We start from the raw sequence: 22,953 nt of genomic DNA, 5'->3' as shown, positions 1-22,953 counted from the left end.
TGATGGTGATAGTGCTACATTTGTTCTTTGGTTTCTATTTTGTTTTTGTTAGCTTTTTTATTTTTTCTTTTAAAAGACTTCTACTGGGACAAATTAGAATGTAGTAATACTTTAAATGAACTTATTTACAAAACAGAAGTAGAATCATGGATGTAGAAAACAAATTTATGGTTACCAGGGATTATGTGGGGGAGGGATTAAATTTGGAGATTGGGACTGACATATACACACTGCTATATATAAAATATATAACTTATAAGAACCTGATATTTAGCCCAGAAAACTATACTTGATTCTCTGTAATGGCATATATGAGAAACAAATCTTTTTAAAATAGAGTGGATATATGAGGGAAAAAAGAAGATAGCAAAACTTTTGTGGAAATTTTAAGGATTTTTGGAATCTAACTGATCCAGAAAAGCCCATGTCTTAGGAATAAGAGAGTTTTCAAGAACCCAAAGTGTCATTGTTGATAGCTGAAAAAACAGTGAACTGGGGGTCAAAGGGCCAGGGTTTAAGCCCAGATTCTGTTACTATCTGAATATGAAATCATCTACTAGTTGCTTCTATGTAAATACAGGGAACCCATGTTTCTCCTTGGACAGTGAGGAGCTCAAACCAGTCAATCCTAAAGGAAATCAACCTTGAATACTCATTGGAAGGACTGAAGCTGAAGCTCCGATACTTTGGCCACCTGATACGAAGAGCCAACTCATTGGAAAAGACTCTGATGCTGGGGAAGATTGAGGGTAGGAGAAGAAGGGGGTGACAGAGGATGAGCTGGTTGGATAGCCTCACCGATTCAATGGACATGAGTTTGAGCAAACGCAGGGAGATAGACAGTGAAGGACAGGGAAGCCTGGTGTGCTGCAGTCCACAGGGACACAAAGAGTCAGACATGACTTAGGGACTGAACAACATGTTTATACATTTATAAATGAGGATGGTGAAGTAGGTTAATTTTTTTAAGATTTGTTACAAAGGCTGCTGAGATGGTACAGAGTTACATCTAAAGCTGCAGAACCGGAAAGATGAGTAAGCATGGAGAAAGTATTTATCCACTGTTTCTCCACTCATCCTCTCACTTTAACCCTACTAGTTTCTGTTTTGTATTTAAAACAAACCCCTGTGTATTGGCATCCCTACAGAGATGTCTAACAGAAGTCAAGTCCAAACTCAAACTCCAGTCTTCACCTTTATCTGCTCCATCCATGGCCTCTGCACCAGCTGATGGCACTCCACAAGTCTGGAGGCTCAGCCAGGAAAACTGAGAAGTCATCCTGATCCCTCTCTTTTTCTCACAATCTACAATAGGTTTTCTGCATAGCTTGTCTGTGTCTTCAAAATACATCCAGAATCATACCACTTTACATTAGCTCTTTGGAGGCTGCTACCATCGTCTCTCACCTGGACCCACAGAAATGGCATCTTTCTCTGCCTTGACCTTTGTGCTCAAACAGCCCATTCTTCCCACAGCAGCCAGATGAATATAAGTACAATGTTAGTCGAATTACACCATTCCTTTGTTCAAACTCTCCACCTTCCTTATTTTACTCACCTGGAGGAGTTAGGAATAGAAGTTTTTCAACAATCTTAAGGGGATTCTTATGGACTTCCCTGGTGGCTCAGACGGTAAACGTCTGCCTACAGTAAGGGAGCCCCAGGTTCAATCACTGGGTCGGGAAGATCTCCTGGAGAAGGAAATGGCAACCCACTCCAGTATTCTTGCCTGGAAAATCCCATGGATGGAGGAGCCTGGGAGGCTACAGTCCATGGGTTCGAAAAGAGTTGGACACAACTGAGTGACTTCACTTTCACTTTTCACTTTCAAGGGGACTTTGGAGAAACACTGGACAATGAATTTATAACCTCCAAGATTCTGTTCCTCCATCACTTTTATCTCTCACTAGATTTCCACATTTAACTATGATGTCATATCGCTAAAGGAGAAATGACACGAGCTTAGAACTATGTTGAATTGCTTCCCAACATACTAAAGTGACATCTCTGTCAGTTTTGTGTTACTTTCGGGGCTCAGAATGGGAATGATAAAGAGGCAAAGATCAAAGTCAGGTGGAAAAGGGTGGAATTACATCAGCTAGAGGACGTTTGATTCTGTGGATGAGATGGAAAGCTCTACGATGTTTCTTTTCTAACCTTGGGAAGGCATCAGTTCAGTTCAGTTCAGTTGCTCAGTCGTGTCTGACTCTTTGCGACCCAATGAATGGCAGCACGCCAGGCTTCCCTGTCCATCATCAACTCCCAGAGTTCATTCAAACTCATGTCCATCAAGTCAGTGATGCCATCCAGCCATCTCATCCTCTGTCGTCCCCTTCTCCTGGTATCCATTGAAGTCCTGGAAAATGCTCTCTGTTCTTCAGGCAGTGGCAGAGAGAATTCAGTTCACTATTTTAATTTTTTATTTATTTGGCTGTGCTGGGTCTTAGTTGCAGCACACAGCATCTTTAGCTGCAGTATGCGAACTCTTAGTTGCAACATGTACGATCTAGTTCCTTGACCAGGGATGGAACCCAGGGTCCCTGCATTGGGAGCAATGGATCACCAGGGAAGTCCCTCAGTTGACTTTTTGAAAAAAGTAGTGAAGGGAAGAATATTTGAGATGAATTTCTCATTTAAAATCTCAAAAATCTCACAATTTAAAAAAATCATTAAAATCTCATTAAAAATCTCAAAATTCATCATAGGGTGAGCACATGATACAAAAGCATACAACCTTAAGATGATTGTACAAACTGATTTTTGAAATCAGTGAAATTCCACCACTGTGAAAGGCATTTGGAGAGTATGTTGGAGATTTTTACTTATTTGAATTCAACTGAGGAGAAAAGGAAAAGTTTTCAAATGGTGTGTCAGGTTGGCATTTCTGGCACATTTTGCCTTATTATCAGCTCTGAGTAGGCGGGATGTGTGGAAGCAGAAAAGTCAGTTTGCACCCTGAGGTCTTACTGATTTTACCCTCCTAACACTCTCTTTTCGCGACCCTTTGTCTCTGTCTGGAAATGAAAATGGCACATTGAGCTCTACAGAATTACTGGCCACAAATTGGATGATGCAGTCGGCAGACGTCTAAGGTGACCCCTGGTGATCTCAGCTTCCTGGTAGTGAGTGTGGGCGGGACCACGTAACTTCCTTCTAACAAATACGGTACGACAAAAGTGGCAAAATGACTTCCTGAGATTAGGTTATGAAACACGGTTACTTCCATTTGCTTACAATCTCTCTGGCTCTTCTCTTTCTCGGATGAAGAAAGCCGTGGTGTTGTGAGCGCCCCTACAGAGAGGTCCCCGTGGGGGGGGCCTCAGAGTGGTCTCCAGGCAACAGCCAATGAAAACAGAGGCTGCAGTCTGGTTGCAACACCCGGGTGAATTAGCATGGAAGAGGACTCTCCCCAGTGGATCTTTGCAATGACCGCTGAACCAGATGTCATCTTTTTTTTCTTTTCTTAATGTTTTTTATTGTAGTAAAAGTCACATAATATAAAACATACTATTTTAACCATATTTAACTGTGCAGCTCAGCGGCACTAAATGCATTCACAGTGCTGTGCAACTCTCACCATTAGCCATCTCCCAAATTTTTCACTTTCCTGAACTGAAACTCTGATCCCTTTAAACACGAATTCCACCTCGCCCCGTGCCCAGGCATCTACCAATGCACTTTCTGACTCTATGAATTTGACTATTCCAGATACCTCGAACAAGTGGAGACTGTCATACAGAGTGAAGTAAGTCAGAAAGAGAAAAACAAACATTGTATAATAACACATATATGTAGAATCTAGAAAAACAACACAGATTAACCTATTTGCAAAGCAGAAATACAGACAAAGATGAAGAAAACAAATACATGAACCGACTTCATCCTGATCACAGCCTGTAAAGTCCCTGAACACAGGACCCATCTAAGCCATGTGGGAGTCCTGACCCATAGAAACTATAAGAAAATAAATGTTGTTTTAAGCCACTGAGTTTTGCTGCTTGTATGGACCTTGCCTGACGTGATTAATAAGCTTCTTCCAATTAGTTTGTAAATCTCATTTTTTGTAATTGAAGTAGGCACAGCACCGCACTTAGGTGTGAAAAAGAGAGTGGAAGAAGCATTCCTTTTTTTCCCACCTCCACCACAGGGCATGGTGGGGATATAGATACGGTTTTTATTTCAGGTTACTGGCGAAAATCCCCTAATCCTAAAACCTCTGGTATCTCCTGAGTCATTAGAGGGATAGAAGCATCTTTTGTTATTCATAAGCAGCACCTTTCAAAGATACCAGGGTTTATGCTAATGAGACTGACTCTTCCCAGGGGGCCCCAAGACAGTTTCAGGACGGAGCTGGTTACCAGTGAAAACAAACCTTGTTTAGAAAAACTTTCTGCCCCACCTCCTAATTTCTGAGAAGGAAAGAGGAGCTGAAGACTGAGTTCAATCACCAATGGCCAATAATCTAATCAATCACACCTACATAATGCTGTTGTTCAATTGCTAAGTCGGTCTGACTTTCTGCAACCCCATGGAACTACAGCACACCAGGCTCCTCTGTCCTCCAATATCTCCTGGCGTTTGCTCAAATTTGTGTTCATTGAGTTGGTGATGCTAACCAGCAGTCTCTTCCTCTGCATGAGACATCTCCATAAAAAGCCCTTAAGTGACCAAGTTCAGAAAGCCTTCAGGCTGGTGAGCACACTGAGGTTCAGGGAGGATGGCCCATCCATCAAGGACAGGGCAGCCCTCCTCCACCCCCATTGCCCCATCTTGGCCTATGCATTTCTTTCGTGTGACTACATTTGAGTTGTATTACATCCTTCATAATAAACATGTAATAATAATTAAAGTTCTTTCCTGAGTTCTATGACTCCTTCTAGCAAAGTCTTGAGCCTGAGGGGTAGTCATGGGGAGCCCCACATTGCAGTCAGTGGAGCAGAGATATGCAGTTCAGTTCAGTTCAGTCCCTCAGTCATGTCCAACTCTTTGCGACCCCATGAACCACAGCACACCAGGGCTCCCTGTCCATCACCAACTCCCGGAGTCCACCAAAATGTTCATTGGGTCGGTGATGGCATCCAACCGTCTCATCCTCTGCCGTCCCCTTCTTCTCCTGCCCTCAATCTTTCCCAGCATCAGGGTCTTTTCAAATGAGTCAGCTCTTCACATCAGGTGGCCAAAGTATTGGAGTTTTACCTTCAACAACAGTCCTTCCAATGAACACCCAGGACTGATCTCCTTTAGGATGGACTGGTTGGATCTCCTTGCAGTCCAAGGGACTCTCAAGAGTCTTCTCCAATACCACAGTTCAAAAGCATCAATTCTTTGGCACTCAGCTTTCTTTATGGTCCAACTCTCACATCCATACATAACTACTGGAAAAACCATAGTCTTGACTAGACGGACCTTTGTTGACAAAGTAATGTCTCTGCTTTTTAATATGCTGTTTAGGTTGGTCATAACTTTCCTTCTAAGGAGTAAGCATCTTCTAATTTCATGGCTGCAATCACCATCTGCAGTGATTTTGGAGCCCAAGAAAATAAAGTCTGTCATTGTTTCCATTGTTTCCCCATCTATTTGCCATGAAGTGATGGGACCAGATGCCATGATCTTCGTTTTCTGAATGTTGAGCTTTAAGCCAACTTTTTCACTCTCCTCTTTCACACTTATCAAGAGGCTCTTTAGTTCTTCTTCACTTTCTGCCATAAGGGTGGTGTCATCTGTATATCTGAGGTTATTGGTATTTCTCCCAGCAATCTTGATTCCAGCTTGTGTTTCCTCCAGCCCAGTGTTTCTCATGATGTACTCTGCATATAAGTTAAATAAGCAGGGTGACAATATACAGCCTTGATGTACTCCTTTTCCTATTTAGAACCAGTCTGTTGTTCCATGTCCAGTTCTAACTGTTGCTTCCTGACCTGCATATAGGTTTCTCAAGAGGCAGGTCAGGTGGTTTGGTATTCCCATCTCTTTCAGAAGCAGAAGATATTAAGAAGAGGTGGAAGAATACACAGAACTATACAAAAAAGATCTTCATGACCAAGATAATCACGATGGTGTGATCACTCACCTAGAGCCAGACATCCTGGGATATGAAGTCAAGTGGGCCTTAGAAAGCATCACTACGAACAAAGCTAGTGGAGGGGATGGTATTCCAGTTGAGCTATTTCAAATCCTAAAAGATGATGCTGTGAAAGTGCTGCACTCAATATGTCAGCAAATCTGGAAAACTCAGCAGTGGCCATAGGACTGGAAAAGGTCAGTTTTCATTCCAATCCCTAAGCAAGGCATGCCAAAGAATGCTTCGTAGCCTGTGCTAAGTCACCTTAGTCGTGTTCAACTCTTTGCGAACCCACGGACTGTAGCCAACAAGGATCCTCTGTTTATGGGGTTCTCCAGGTAAGAATACTGGAGTGGGTTGCCATTTCCTTCTCCAGCGGATCTTCCCCACCCAGGGATCGAACTCACATCTCAGATGTCTCCTGCATTGACAGGTGGGTTCTTTACCACTAGCGCCACTTGGGGTAGCCTGGGCAACCCATTTGTGGTGGGTGTGTCTGAAACAGGGCTGTCTGGTGCAATGGAGGGTCTGATCTAACTCTGAAAGTATCAGAATTGAACTGAACTGCTAGACACCCAGAGGATGCCAGAGAACTGGACAATCAGTAGTTGATGTGGGAAATAAACAGCATGTATGTGTTATCCAGGAGGACACCAACCTCAAAACTGCCCACTGTGTGGAACTAGGCTAACCACAAAACTGTCTTAATCTGTTTCCTCATTTAGGCACAGTGCTCCCTTTGGAAGGCTATTGAACATCTCAGAACAAATATACAGCATCCTCAAATAAACCTTGACTTTAATAGGTGATCAATAAACTGTAGCTGTAATTATTTTTGTTTTTATCCTTTTCCCTATTCTCATTTTCAAGTGTGTTTTCTGGTTTCTTTTATTTACTGAGTGATTCTGTGCTATTACCAAGAAGCTAAGTAAATCATGAGGAAATATTTCTAAAATCCCTTTACACGATTTTTCATTATTTGGGTGAATGATTTAGTGAACAATAATTAAATGTCAGGAAATGAGTCATAGATGAGCTACCAGTGTTTGGTAGTGTTTTGTAAATAAGGGAAATGAGTCCAGGGAGAGGTAGAAACTATTGATGTTTCCATAAAATGTCCATAGGGTCTCTGGAAGGTAACTACATCATTCGCTAAAAATTCATGAGCATAAACAGTGACTGCAGAAGACTTTTCCAAATATTTAGTATACAGAGGAATAGCAACATCTGCTTCATTTTCTATCCTAATTCTTAGGTTTATTTTCTGATAATTAGCATTGTTTAATATTATTTTGCTTATCTTTTTATTTCTTTGTTTGATGTCTATTTCCTAACTATCAGCATGTCAGTTTTACAAGAGCTGCTTAGATGCTCATTCATGTCTGACTCTTTGCGGCCCCATGGACTATAACTTGCCAGGCTCCTCTGTCCATGGAATTCTCCAGGCAAGAATACTGGAGTGGACTGCCATTTCCTCCTCCAGGGGATCTTCCTGACCCAGGGGTCAAACCTGCATCTCTTCTGTCTCCTGCATTGGCAGGTGGATTCTTTATCACTAGTGCCACCTGGAAAGCCCTTTTACAAGAGTAGGAATGTCATTTTTTTATGTCCATCACCCTCTGATTAGCATCCAGCACAATGTCCAGTTGACATTTCTAAATTCAGTGGTCTAGAGTAGAGTGAGACTGAGAAATATAGCTGGCCTGGTCACTCTAAATCCAAAGCTCATGCTTTGCTCACTGCTCCAAGGCCACTGAGTGACAGCTTATCAGAAAGAGAACCAGAAACAACTCTGCTACCCAAACCCAAGACAACCCAAGACATCCCAAGAGTTCCGTCTGCAGCAACTTCCACATCTGCCACCAGATAATTCCTAAAATGTCCCATTACTATCCATGGAAAGTGGGCACTACATATTTTCTATTTTTTAAAAAATGAGTATGGGTGTTATTTCGCATTTACACCTTCCTTGCCAACTATTGAGGCTTCCCCGATGGCTCAGATGGTAAAGAATCTCCCTGCAATGTGGGAGACGCAGGTTTGATCCCTGGGTCAGGAAGATCTCCCGGAGGAGGGCATAGTAACCCACTCCAGTATTCTTGCCTGGAGAATTCCATGGACAGTAGAGCCTGAGCAACGAAACATTTTTGCCAACTATATTAAATTTAACACAATTATAGTACGTTTTTACTCCTTCTCTAGATCTGGTTGAGACAGAAGGGTTTTCTCTAATTAGCGTATATATTAGAGTTTATATTTCTTTCTGGAACTGTCTGGAGACTCATTGGTGCTTGTAGGTACAATATGTTAGTTGTTATCATGATAAACCTCAATAAATACTGACTCAATGTAACATTATAATTTGGGGGAGTTAATGGAGGAATCTGAAATAATTCAGATCGTGAAAGATCCCATTATTAGAGGCTGCTGGGCCGGTTTCAGTAATGCATAGGGCTTTGTTCAGTTTTACCCCAGCTGTCCTCCCACACTATTTTACAGGCAAAAGCAATTAAAGTCACTGTTTTGGAACTTAGTTCATCTTCTTCGCCATTCCTCCTTCCAATCTTCTCTCTCATCCAATCTGTCATCGGCACACTCAGTGTTCTCTGGCCTTGAGCTGGCCTCAGCAGAGCTGTAGAAAGAGAAAAGTAATTTCTAGGAAAAAGGAAGCCCCATCACGAAGTGTGAAGGACTTTGCATGAGGACTCAAGGGCCTAGAGGCCGCCTGTGCTTGCTGGGGCTTGAAGGTGTGTGTAGCACCAACTTAATCGGAAGCACAAGTGTCCACACTCTCCTGAGGGCCAAGATCAGAGAGACAGAGAAAGAGAAACATGGCCGGTGTTAAAGGAGGGAGCCTGATGAGATGTTGAAAGTTTGGGATGGACATGTACACGCTGCTATATTTAAAATGGATAACCAACAAGGACCTACTGTAAAGCACAAGGAACTCTGCCCAAGGTTAGGCGGCAGTCTGGATGGGAGAGGAATGTAGGGGAGAATGGATACATGTATATGTATGGCTGAGTCCCTTGGCTTTTCTCCTGAAACTATCACAACTTTGTTAATCAGCTATACAATACAAAATAAAATACAAATAAAAGCCTTTTTAAAATAAAATCCCAATGCAAAATAAAAGCCTTTTTGAAACACGACTACTTCCAGCTCTCAATAAATGCTGACAGCCTGGGCAAAGGCAAATGTAAAGGAGAGACTTGTGAGGCTGTACCATGGCTTTTTCTCATGTGTATGCGGTAGTCCGTTGCACACACAGAGAGAAATAGGCTTCTACAGCAAGAACCTCCTAATGCTGGAGTGATTATTAGAGGGGAGACCTTTGTCTAGTTCATTTGAGCCCCAGAATATTAACTCTAATAGGTAAGTTCTAACAAACCATGCTAACTAGCTATACATTTAATATCTAGAGGGAATAAACTTGTTTAAAATGTATTCTCAAACTATATTAAACATAGAAATCCTAAATGTGCAGTGATTAATTCACATATGTACTGCTGCTGCTGCTGCTGCTAAGTCACTTCAGTCGTGTCCGACTCTGTGCGACCCCATAGATGGCAGCCCACCAGGCTCCCCCGTCCCTGGGATTCTCCAGGCAAGAACACTGGAGTGGGTTGCCATTTCCTTCTCCAATGCATGAAAGTGAAAAGTGAAAGTGAAGTCGCTCAGTCGTGTCCAACTCTTAGCGACCCCATGGACTGCAGCCTCCGAGGCTCCTCCATCCATGGGATTTTCCAGGCAAGAGCACTGGAGTGGGTGCCATTGCCTTCTCCACACATATGCACACACCTATGTAACCACCACCCTCATAAAAATATGCATTTTCATCATGCCCAATATTCCTCTAGGTCCTCCTCCAGGAGGGGCTCTACACTATATGATTTTATGAAGTTGAGAAATTGTTTCAAGAAACGAATAATCCCACATTCTGCAATGGTGATATAGAAAGAAATAATATAAAGTGAGAGTAACCCTGTGTTTCTGGTCAATTTCCAGATGCTTTTTTTTAAACCAGGAAACTAATAACTGTTCAATCGGGGTTCCTACAGGAACAGCTCTGACAGTCTGAATCTCTACCGGGAGCTCTGTCTTTTTGCCTCTCTTCTTAGGGCCTTGCACCAGGGAGTCGATTTCTTACATCAAGGCCTCTGCCAATGAGACTTATGCATTTGGTCGAGATCAATTTCTTAAGATGCAACTGTTTTTTCACTTGATTTGCAAGGAAAGAGTTACTTTCTTCTAACATAACCACCAAAGTACTGGGAGCCGCCATGGGGTGTTGTAACTGTCTAATCCATAAACAGAACACTCAGTTCTCTGTGTTCCCTATGGCCGTCACATTTTTTTTGTAGGGTCTACACTCTCAGTGCTTCTAATATGATGAGTGGCACTTGATCATTTTGTTTTTATAGGAGTACAGTAGCTTTACGATGTTGTGTTAGTTTCTGCTGTACAGCAAAGCAAATCAGCCACACACATACATGTATCCCCTCTTCCTTGACCTTCCCGTTTAGGTCAACACAGAGCACTGAGCAGAGTCCCCGGTGCAGTACAGTTGGTTCTCATTAGTGATGAGAGGCACTTCAATCTCTTTTTACAGACAGCACCACTTTCTGCTTGCATTCTCCATTTTCATAGTGCTGAAAGCCCCGCTGGGTGCACCCTCCCCACAGCAGCGGCTTCCACTGTGACTGTGACCAGGAGGTTATTGGATGGTATTACCTTGTGCACTCAAGGGGAGAAGGAAGGACGGAAAGAAGAAATAGAGGAAAAAGTAACAGAAATGATCAGGGAAGACAGACTGGCCATGGCCATAAGCAAGAGGGAGGAGTCAGAAATGACCCCAAAGTTTCTGATGGGGAGACTGGGAAGAAAATGCTTATTTCCTAAGAGTGGAAATACACAGGTGTACAGAGAGGGCCAGACTTAGGGAAAACAATCATTTCAAATTTGTCTTATCAAACCTGAGTTTCCAGATGGAGATGTCAAATATCCAGAGTCCAGGATAGCAGGTTAAAGGTAAAAGTTGGTGTTTGTCTCTTATAGTATTTACATTGTAGATAGAAAGATGTAGGAGTCAGTGATATAGCCAAGGAAGATAATATGGAATAAGAAAAAAATGGACACAGAGTACCAACTGTAGAAAAAATGACATTTGAGAGGTGAAAAAAAGATGCCCATTCACCTCAGAGTATTTGATGGGAAGGTGTTTGGGGGGTGTGTGTAATGACAGCATTGTTAGTCATTACATGATGATACGATAGACCTTATATCCACTTAATGCTGCGTCAAAAATCTGTCATCTCAGTTACACTTGGGCTGCATGCTGTCTGCTCTCCCACCTGGGGACTGGCTCACGTTGTATCCAAAAGCAGAGCTGGAGACTTCCCAAGCATCCAGTGGTTAAGCCTCTGCCTTCCAAAGGCAGCGTACCTGAACCTGTTCATTGTCTGCTCCACAGTACTTGTCTCTAGTCTTTGAGAGGTGATATTTCTCCTAAGTGTGGCGGCAGTAGATTCTGATTCCAGGAGTTCTCTTTCACCCACCTTTCACTCATATTTTTCATCTTCCATTAGAAAAAAAAAATCCTGCCTCCAGTTTAGCTATGTTAAACTCTGGGCAGATTTTTAGTAGATAACAGAGAATTCTTCTATCGGATTCTATTTTTCTAAGAGTCAGAATCTCTTAATTGCCATGTGAAGATTAATACAACAGTCACCTTTGTCTACAGGTTACCTGTTAATGACAATATCAAAACTGAAACTAAAAACAGATGCTCTTAATCATCATTTCAGCCCTCCTAATTATCCCAGATATAAACTAGGTAACTGAATGGAGTGTCTTTGAGATTCTCAACTGGTGACCTTATCCTGAGGATAAAACCCCCGGAGGACTGCAGGCACATTGATCTCTCTGCGGTTTGACTCACTTTGTATTTATTGGCCGCACTGCACATCTGCTAGGTATTATATGTTGTTCTCTGCTTTAATTGTTCTGTAAAGCTATTGTTTGTCATTGTCTTCTGTAATAACTCATTAATTGTTCTCTGTGTGTGTACCTTCTTTCACAACAGTTAGCTTAAATTCTTCTTTGGAAGGGAGGAAACATGTTTTATACTTCTCTTGAATTCCACAGTTTGAGGCACAATGCTGATAAAGGAAAGTACTCAGTAAAGCATTTTGATATATCAATTAATGCTTCAATTCTTTACTACCCGTATTAAATGAGCATGGGAAGTCAAACTGAAATACTGACGATGCCTTTGCCTGCCTCATATGGTATCCTGGGGATCAGGTATTAGAAGGAAAATTACTCCAATGATACACTACTACTACGGACATGCATTCGATTATTACAGCAAATTCCGTTGAAATTGTTCTTTATTTTATAGGCTATATTGCCTCCTTCTTTGAAATATCATCAAAGCAAAGAAAACAAATTCCAAATATGCACTGAATGGTTTGCATCTAAGTGGATGACTTTGGAGGTTTTTTTTCCCAGATCTGAGCTAAATCCAGTCGTGAAGACAACCCTGCAGGCTCGTTAGGAAATTGTTATGCAACTTAAAAGACAGAAAGAAGAAAGAGCTTTTTTGCATAAAATATTCTACTGTAGCAGGGAACTAGTTTTGATTTTGTTTTGAAGGTTTAAACTCTTTCCCTTGATTACCATGAATAAAGATAGTCCTCTAAGGTCAAAACAAAAATTTTGATCTGTGGATCCCAATCCCTGTGCCAAGGTGCCCCACAGACACTCCAGTGGGATATTTAAATTTTTCAAGGTAAACATGATAATAGTTGACTTTTATTGGATCCTGTGTTAACTACTAGTTCAGAGCTTCAACCCTAAATCATGCTGTCCTCCTTTCAATGGCATGTATCATATATCTTTTGTCTTGGTGGTTGTGATAAAAAAGCAAACACGGTGTGAAAATTGACACTGAACAGGAAATGATAATTGCAATGTACAATCTGATTCCAAAGTTTGGGAAGTCATGCAGTGCCCAAGAGGTACACACATCCTGTTCTTCAGTACCGGAGTTAAGAATTAAATAAACATATATCTTATCATTTATGTGTGTTTTTTTTTTCTTCCGACAACTAATAAGTTGTTAAGACATAAATACTTACTAAGTTTTTTGGACGTATCTTCTTAATGAACAACTTGTGAGGTGTTTCTTTTTATCTGAGAGTGCTGTGAAAAAATTACTGAGCCATCAAGGACACTGAAAACCAAGAAAAATTGGGAGTCTCTTGCCTAATGCAATAAAATGTTTGATTTTCCTATGTAGCTAAGTACTCCACAGTTGATTCATTTCTGTGTTAAAATTCCCTTCTTCTTTTATGGGGTTTCAAGAAATTATTTTTTACCCAATCTAAACATAATAAAATATTTTACATGTGCTCCTCCTGGACAACTTGCAGAGCCATCAGTGTTCTGATGTATTAGTGTCACCATGGGATTAAGATAGTCACATCACCACTGTTGATCTTGACTTCTCACCTGTGAAATAAGCATGTATTCTATACCCTCAAATCCTTTCTAGTATTATACAGTGCTATAAACTTGAAAAATTCTTGAAATCTCATGATAGAGTCATCCAGGGGGTAGGATGAGGAGAACCCCACCCCACTGCAATCCCACCACACTTTAGGTGGAAGAGAATACATCTTCTGTCTAAAAGCAATGACCCAATAAGGGAGTATCCCCCCCGCCTACCGCTTGGCAACCACAAACTCATTTTCTACATCTGTGATTCTATTTGTTTTATAAATAAGTTCATTTGCACCATCGTTTTAGATTCTACATATAAAAGACATCATGTGCTATATATCTTTCTCTGACTTCTCTCAGTATGAAAATCTATGTGGTCCATGTTGCTGCAAATGGCATTGTGTGCTTAATTGCTCAGTTGTGTCTGACTCTTTGTGACCCCACGGACTATAGCCTGCCACGCTCCTCTGTCCATGGGGATTCTTCAGGCAAGAATACTTCTCCAGGAGATTTTTCTGACCCAGGGATCAAACCTGGGCCTCCTGCATTGTAGGCGGATTCTTTATCATCTGAGCCACCAGGGAAGCCTGCAAATAGCATTAGGCTGTTCTTTTTTATGGCTGAGTAATACTCCATCGTGTGTGTGTGTATACATATCCATATGCGTGTGTGTGTGTGTGTGTGTGTGTGTGTGTGTATATATATACACACAGATACACTGCATGCCAGGCTTCCCTGTCCTTCACCAACTCCCAGAGTTTACTCAAACTCATGTCTATGGAGTTGGTGATGCCATCTAACCATCTCATCCTCTGCCGTACCCTTCTCCTCCTGCCTTCAACCCTTCCCAGCATCAGGGTTTTTCCAATGAGTCAGTTCTTCAAATCGGGTGGCCAGAGTATTGGAGTTTCAACTTTAGCATCAGTCCTTCCAATGAATATTCAGGGTTGACTTCCTTTAGGATTGACTGGTTTGACTTCCTTGTTGTCCAAGGGATTCTCAAGAGTCTTCTCCAACACCTCAGCTCAAAAACATCAATTCTTTGGGGCTCAGCTTTCTTTATCGTCCAACTCTTGCATTCATATATGACTACTGGAAAAACCATAGCTTTGACTATAAGGACCTTTGTCAGCAAAGTAATGTCTCTGCTTTTCAATATGCTGTCTAGGTTGGTCATAGCTTTTTTCCAAGGACACACACAGTACATCTTCTTTATCCATTCATCCACCAGTGGACACTTAGGTTGTTTCCAAGTTCTGCTACTATAAATAGTACTACAGTGAACACTGGGGTACATCTATTGTTTTGAATTATGGTTTGAAAAAATATTTTAAAAATCATAATATATTTGACATATTAATGACAAAAACATTAATTTCTCCCATTGTCTGGCTAAAGAGTGACATTTCACTTTAATTATTATTTTGAAGGTAATAATTTTTTCTAGATATTTTAGAAATAAATAAAACTGCATTTTAACAGTTTCATTCTGAGCACATGGGTTTGATTTCCTGCTTCCATTTTGTTTAAGGATTGTAAGGAACCTCAAATCTGTTGAATCTGTGGTTTACTGTCTATTTTCCCCTCTGGATATCTATCAGTCACTATTGAAGACCAAATTTGTGATATGTGTATGAAGGTTGCACTTATTCAGGTATGTACAAAATAAAGCACACCAGGGGGAGACCCTGGGCACCTGGGTATTGACACCTAGGTACCTACGGTTACCCAGATGCTAGGAAGTAAGTGATTCTTCTTCTATTTTCAACTGGGTCTTCAAGATGGAGGAAGGGTACAGAGGAAGAAAATCCCCACATTGTTAAGAGCCCTACACTTAGAACTCAGTCTTGTTTTTCCAAATGTCCTGAAATTCATGTCATATCTATGAAGAAAAAGTTCAACACCATTTTCCTTTGATACTGAAATGCAAACTTCCAAGATACTTGCTTCAGGCGATAGAAATCTGTTAAATTTCTTGTGCAGTCAGTTGGCTCTCTAGATGTTTACGAAGATATAAGGGTCTGCGACTTTTCTAATATTGCAGTTGCTGCCTTTATGCATGAATAAACTCTTAATTACAGTTTTGAAAATACTTTTTATCATGTCAATGCTATGTAAAGCAGGGAATGCTTTCTCAGTAGATTTATTTTTTTTAAAAAAGCTCCGCCTATGTGCTGCATGCATTTCTTTTCACGCCTGTGTCTGTCACCTACCTCCCCTCTTTTATGCTTTGAATAGATCTCTTGTGCCTTCTGTGTATTGTAATAATATCTGTCACTTACTCGCGTCTTTTATCCTTTTTATCTCCATCTTCTCGGTTCCTCTGTGGGCTGAACTTTAAATTATTTTTCCTCTTTTTATTTTCCTCACTCTGCTGTGTCTCTCTGATGTGTTCCTCTCGCAATGCTGTAATGTATTTATTGTTCCTTGCAAACGCTTCTTGTTGCTGTGTTCATTCATTTTCCAGTAATCTTTATTAGATCTTTCACTTTGTAATTTTTTCACTTCTTTTTAATCCCTTTTAATGCAAATTCTTTTTTTATTTAATGCCCTTTGTTTGCCTGTCTCTGATCATCCTTGGACAATTTTATTACAGTTTCCTCTCGATGTCTTTACTTTTTTTCCTTGATGTCTCTGAAACAGGATCTGCCCCCCCCACTTTCTTTTTAATGTTTCTATCCCATCTGTCCCATCCCCTACTCAACCTTACAGTTTTAAATTCTTTATTCTCTTAGTTAATTTCTGTCTTCTACTTTTCTGGGTTTTTTGTTATCATTATTGCTGTTTATCTGTTTGTTTAGAATCCATCCCTCCAATGGGTCCCCAGGATTTCTTAGTTATTGAAAGGGGGATCAAACTGATATTGTCCACTACAAACTGGCACTTGCCATCTACCTCCTCAAGGATTAAATCAGGTGCTGCTACAGCTGCTGACCTTCAACACCCTCTGAAAGGAGTTCAAGGTGGAGATCAGGAATGAGACACTGTGCTCTGGGAAAAACTAGCAGAACAGGTCTTCAGATAGAAATTTTCAGGAGCTGATTTTATGAGGTCAATTCTTTTATCTCCTCATATCTAGAGAAGCACTAAAATCATTCATAGTAACTTCTGCTCCTTGTGACTAGCAGAACCTTCTGCAAAAAAAAAAAAACAAAACAAAAAACAAACCATGTGCTTGATTGCATGCACTTCCCCTTCACAAAATCACATACATACTGACCTTCCCTGCCCCCCACCCCCACCTCTTTGGAGCAGTCTCTCAGAGCTATCTGAGATGCTGTCTCCTGAGTTATAGTTCTCACTTGCCCCAAATAACACTTAACTCGCAACTCTGACATTGTGCATTTTTTTTTAGCTGGCAATATCCCTCAGCACCTAAAGCAATGAGCAAGACCTGAGAGATGACAACTTGAGAGACAGAGCTAGATATCAGCTATGACTTCAAAGTTCAAGTTAGGTTAAGGTGTAGGATTTTATAGGTCTTTTGCACCATATACACTCAGTGGTTTTCGATATCAGCCCAAGAAAACACAGCTGCCTGGTGGGCTTCTGGTGTCTTTTACTTTCTCTCTCTCTATTGGAAACTAAAATCCAAGTTTCTGACTCAGACATAAGGCTTGCACTTAAAGTGAAGACAGTCCTCTCTTCGACCTCTGTATGAGCTAACTTGGGATGGGGGGAAAAAAAGATACAGGAATAAACAAGTTGTTACATTCTGGTTTTCTCATCTATGCTTTTAAGGCTTAGCTGCTGCTTCTGTGTGATGTGAAATAAATATAAAGATAATTTATGCTCTCTTGTAACAGAATGCTCTGTGAATAACAGCATAATTGTTCAACAGTACTTGACTCATTTGTATCCTCCAAGTAAGGTATTCACCATTTTCCTCACCACTTCTAGATGCAAAGTATTAATGTACTTTAGGATGAAATGCCTGGAAGAGAATACCAGCTCTGGGTCCTGGAAGCCAGGAAGCTGATTCAGCTGCTGTTGCATATGAGTGTTGGGTAGAAAGAACAGGAAATCTTTATTGCTGGTGGTAAGGAAGCTCCTAAGGGTTCCTACAGGGCAGTTGCGACTTCAAGCAGACTAGCCTGTTATGAGTCTGAAAAGCAGGGTCTACTGGGTGTGACCTGTCATTCTCTCTCCTAAGTTTTCTCATCCATAAGATGAATTGGTTGCACTCAGTGAAATCTAAAATCCCTTTTAGCTCTTCTCCCCTGTCATAATGTTTCAGATTCCACCATTAAACATTGATTTCTTTTGGTTTTTAAGGCTTTTAGGTTTTTAAGGATTGCCGTTAAAACACGTACCTTAGGGGAGGAATAACGTGTTAGAGTGTTTCTAGTCCATATACTTGAAGTGGTTTGAATGATATCCTAAGAGGAAGGTCATTGGGGAATAAGTCACACATTCATCCACCAGAAAGAAGCAGGGCTACCAGGATCAGGCAGAGGCACAAATAGGGAGCCAGGATGCCAATGACACACACAAAGAATAACCAAATACTATTTTCTTTTATATGTATTTCTCAATTCTTACAGAGAATTTGAGAAGTAATCATTACCAAACCCATTTATCTTACAAAAAAACAAAAAAACACCTAAAACTGAAGTTCAAAGATATGAAATGATTTATCTACAGTCACCCGTGGAAGAAGAAAAGCAAAGGACCCAAGGCTGTCGGTCACCAGAGTTTGTGCACACATTTCCTCCAGAAAAGTATGTTGCTTTTTGCCTTGCTACTCATTATTCACATCGTTATCTAAAGTGAGCTCTAAAAAAATAGAAGAATTTCACATGGATTATCACGTTAGCCCTAGTTAGGAGCTATCTTTCGGAGAAGGCAATGGCACCCCACTCCAGTACTTTTGCCTAGAAAATCCCATAGACGGAGGAGCCTGGTAGGCTGCAGTCCATGGGGTCGCTAGAGTTGGACACGACTGAGCGACTTCACTTTCACTTTTCACTTTCATGCATTGGAGAAGGAAATGGCAACCCACTCCAGTGTTCTTGCCTGGAGAATCCCAGGGACGGGGGAGCCTGGTGGGCTGCCGTCTATGGGGTCGCACAGAGTTGGACACGACTGAAGCGACTTAGCAGCAGCAGCAGCAGCAGCAGCAGCAGGAGCTGTCTTTATTTCCCCTAGTTTTCAGATAAAGATCCTGAAGTTTAAATATTCAGTTGTCTGACTAACAACTCATAGCTGGTATATGTCAGGGAGAGATAAAACGGGTACATGCACGGAAAGTATGTTTTGGAACTTACAACAAAGACCCTAGCTGGTATCATACTGAGTTACAACTGCCCAAAACTCTTTCTTTCCACCGCTACAGATTTTCTATAACATTGGTAATTTTTTTAATGTTTTTTAATTACGGTAAGAGTCACACACATAAAACATACTATTTTAACCATATTTAACTATACAGTTCCCTAAGTACATTCACATTGTTGTATAACTCTCACCATCATCAATCTCCCAAATTTTTCACCTTCCTAAATTGAAACTCTGTCCCTATGACCCCTCTCTACCCTTCAGCCCCTGGCATCTGCTAATATACTTTCTGACTCTATGAATTCGACTATTCTAGATATCTCATATAACTGGTATAAAATGGTATTTGTCCATATTTAATGTTCTAACATTTAATAAATTAACTGTGTTAATTGCTCTTCTTGTGCAGAATGGTACAAATAACTTATCTCTTTCCCTATCCTTATTTTTTATTAGCAAACTTATTCCTTGCAAGCCTCTTTTAATTCAAACTATTCTAGTCTTTCATCTGAAAGACAGGTTTCACATCCTGATTTGTTCGAGTTGTATCAATTCAAAATTTAAGGAGACCCTTTTTCAAGCATCACATATTAAATTTAAATTCTTCTAATACTTGTTGATGAACAGCTGCTCCATCTCTGGAGCCAAAGATTTTATAAAGTTTGCTTTTAACATCACCAGAAATAGATTTAAGTATATCTAAATTTGATGCTTACCCCTTGGAAGGAAAGTTATGACCAACCTAAACAGCATATTAAAAAGCAGAGACATTACTTTGCCAACAAAGGTTCACCTCGTCAAGGCTATGGTTTTTCCAGTAGTCATGTGTGGATGTGAGAGTTGGACTATAAAGAAAGCTGAGCGCTAAAGAATTGATGCTTTTGAACTGTGGTGTTGGAGAAGACTCCTGAGAGTCCCTTGGACTGCAAGAAGATCCATCTAGTCCATCCTAAAGGAAATCAGTCCTGGGTGTTCATCGGAAGGACTGATGTTGAAGCTGAAACTCCAATACTCTGACCACCTGATGCGAAGAGCTGACTCATTTGAAAAGACCCTGATGCTGGGAAAGATTGAAGGCGAGAGGAGAAGGGGACGACAGAGGATGAGATGGTCGGATGGCATCACCAACTCAATGGACATGAGTTTGAGTAAACGCTGGGAGTTGGTGATGGACAGGGAGGCCTGGCGTGCCGTAGTCTGTCTCAAAGAGCTGGACACGACTGAGTGAACACGACTGAGTGACTGAACTGAGCTGAAATTTAACATAACATTATAGGATGTCAACTGTATTTTGATTAAAAAAAAATCTGTAACTAGATATTAATAGTATTAGAAAAATTACATCATCTTTCTGAAACCAATTTTCTGAGTATAAAATAAGGAGTTGTGCTAGACAGACTTTAAGATGCCTTCCAGCTCCAAAATGGCTTGCTTCTTATCAAGCCAAAGCCACCATTACTTCATTCATTTCAAAGATATTCATCGAGAGCCTGGGGCATCCCTGGCAGCTCAGATGGTAAAGAATCTGCAATGCAGGAGACCCAGGTTCAACCCCTGGGTAAGGAAGATCCCCAGAAGAAGGGAATGGGTGTCCACTCCAGTGTTCTTGCCTGGAGAATTCCATGGAGTGAGAACCCTGAAAGGCAACAGCCCCTGGGATCGCATAAAGGTCACTCGTTTGAAAGACATTCATTGAGAGCCTATGATATGCCAAATACTGTACAAAGCATTATAAACACAGTTATTACCTCTTGTATTTAGGGACTGAGAATCTGCTGGAGAGCTCATTGCAATAGAAGAACATTTATGTTTGTATGTTTCTTTCCACGTTTTTCATGTACCTTTTCTATGTCCCTTCTCTTATCCCTCACACTATTCATTCCATAGCAGAAGACATCCTTGCTATTCTTTCATTTCATGATCAATCAATTTTAAATCTGCCCAATTTTCAGAGTTTTTCGCTCCACCCCCCTCATTCCACACATGAAACCAGAGTAGGAGGTAGGCTTAACTACAAACGGGTAGTATTTAACATCCTAATATGATTTGAGGGCTTTCTCCTTGAATTTTATTTTGTATCAGTTTTAAAGTATTTAAAGATATATAGAGACAACAGAGGTTTCAGTTAGAGATATGATAAGCTAGGCAAAAAGTGATAGACAAAAGATGTAGTGACGAAGGGGTGTTCTGGTATGATGGTTATGTCCATTCAAGGTCTTTGGTTTACTGCAATTATTTCTGACTCCACTGTAGTTTAAGCTTAATAGCCATAAATTGGGATGTAGTTGTCAGTTAGGTTAGAACTCTATTACTGCCTTGGACAAGAAAAGGGAGAGTTCTATTTCACCATGATCATTATGTTCACTGTGGGGTACCAGCTTTTTAAAGCGATGATACAGAGGTCATTTAAAATAGAAGATCCATATAGTGGATAGGTTCAAAGCAATACATATAACATGAAATAGTTGGAATAAATTATAGTTGTTGTGTCATTTTTAAGGATTTTTACTTTTTAAAATACATTTTTATAAAGTCTTAAATATTAGAACTAAATTTTCATGGAGATCAGCATTAACTCTTTTTACCATTTTAAAATATATTTTTTCTTTTTTTTAAAGTTTTATTCATATATAATCCATATGCCATAAAAGTCATGAGTATAAAAAGTGGGAGAAAATGTTTGCAAAACATATTTCAAATAAGGGGGTTAATATCTAAATATATAAAGAACTCACATAAATCAATAGAAAAAAATTGCTAGAGGATCTGAAGAAACATTTTTCCAAAGACAAATAACCAATAGATAGATACATGAGAAAAGCCTCAACATAAATCATGAGGGCAGTGCAAATCATAACCATAATGAGGTATCTCCTTACACCTATTAGGATTGTATACTGTCATCTTTTTTTTTTTCTTTTCTGCTGTAATGCACAGCATGTGGAATCTTAGTTCCCTGATCAGGGATCAAACCTGAAACCCCTGCTTTGGGAGCACAGAGTCTTAACTACTGGACCACCAGGGAAGTCCCTTTCCCTTCATTTCTGTGAGACTTCTGCTTCATGTATTTTTTTTTTAATTTTATTTTATTTTTAAACTTTACTTAATTGTATTAGTTTTGCCAAATACCAAAATGAATCCGCCACAGGTATACATGTGTTCCTGCTTTGTTATTTGGTGCCAACATGTTTATAACTCTTCTAGCTTTCTGGGTTGATCCTTTCATCATTACAAACATCCCTATTTATCTCTTGCTACAGTTCTTAGTTTAAAGTCTATTTTGTTTCATATTAGTATAGCCACTTCTTTCTGTGATTACTGACTGCATGATATAATTTTTCTGCCTTTTTACATTCATCTATCCTTACCTTTTAATCTGAAGTGTGATAGCATATAGTTGTGTTTTTTTAGTTCAGTCTGACAAACTCTGACTTTTGAATGAATTTTGTTTAATTCATGTTATTTTTGATGTATACTTGACCCTTGAACAACACAGTGGTTAAGGGTGCCAAACTTTCAATGGTTGAAAATTTACGAATATCTTTTGACTCCCTCAAAACTTAACTACTAATATACTACTGTTCATTGGAAGCCTTATCAATACAATAAATGGTTGGTTAATACCATGTTTTGCATGCTACATGCATTATATGCAGTATTCTTACAATAAAAACTAAAAATTAAAAAAAGCGTTGCTAAGAAAATCCTAAGAGAAAATACATTTACCAGCTAAGCCACAAGGAAAGCCCCACATTTACAGTACTGTACTATATTTATCAATAATCATAAGTTTCATATTCTGTTTGTAGGATGGTCTGTTAGTACATACATCAATATTGTCTTTTTTTAAAATGAAGTATAATTGATTTACAATGCTGTGCCAATCTCTACTGTACAACAAAGTGACTCAGTTTTACACATATATACATTCTTTTTTTGATATTCTTTTCCATTATGATTTATCCCAGGCAATATTGTCTCACATAGAACACTGTGGAGTATGTTATATGTACTACTTACATTACACATTAAAAATGAAAACAATTTTCTGGAAGAGTTTGAGTAGGATAGGTGTTAGCTCTTCTCTAAATTTTTGGTAGAATTCAGCT

This window comes from Bison bison, unplaced genomic scaffold, assembly GCF_000754665.1.
Source record: "Bison bison bison isolate TAMUID 2011002044 unplaced genomic scaffold, Bison_UMD1.0 scf7180017864105, whole genome shotgun sequence".
In the NCBI taxonomy this organism is placed as follows: Eukaryota; Metazoa; Chordata; class Mammalia; order Artiodactyla; family Bovidae; genus Bison; species Bison bison.
Note: the sequence above shows the minus strand (reverse complement) of the source record.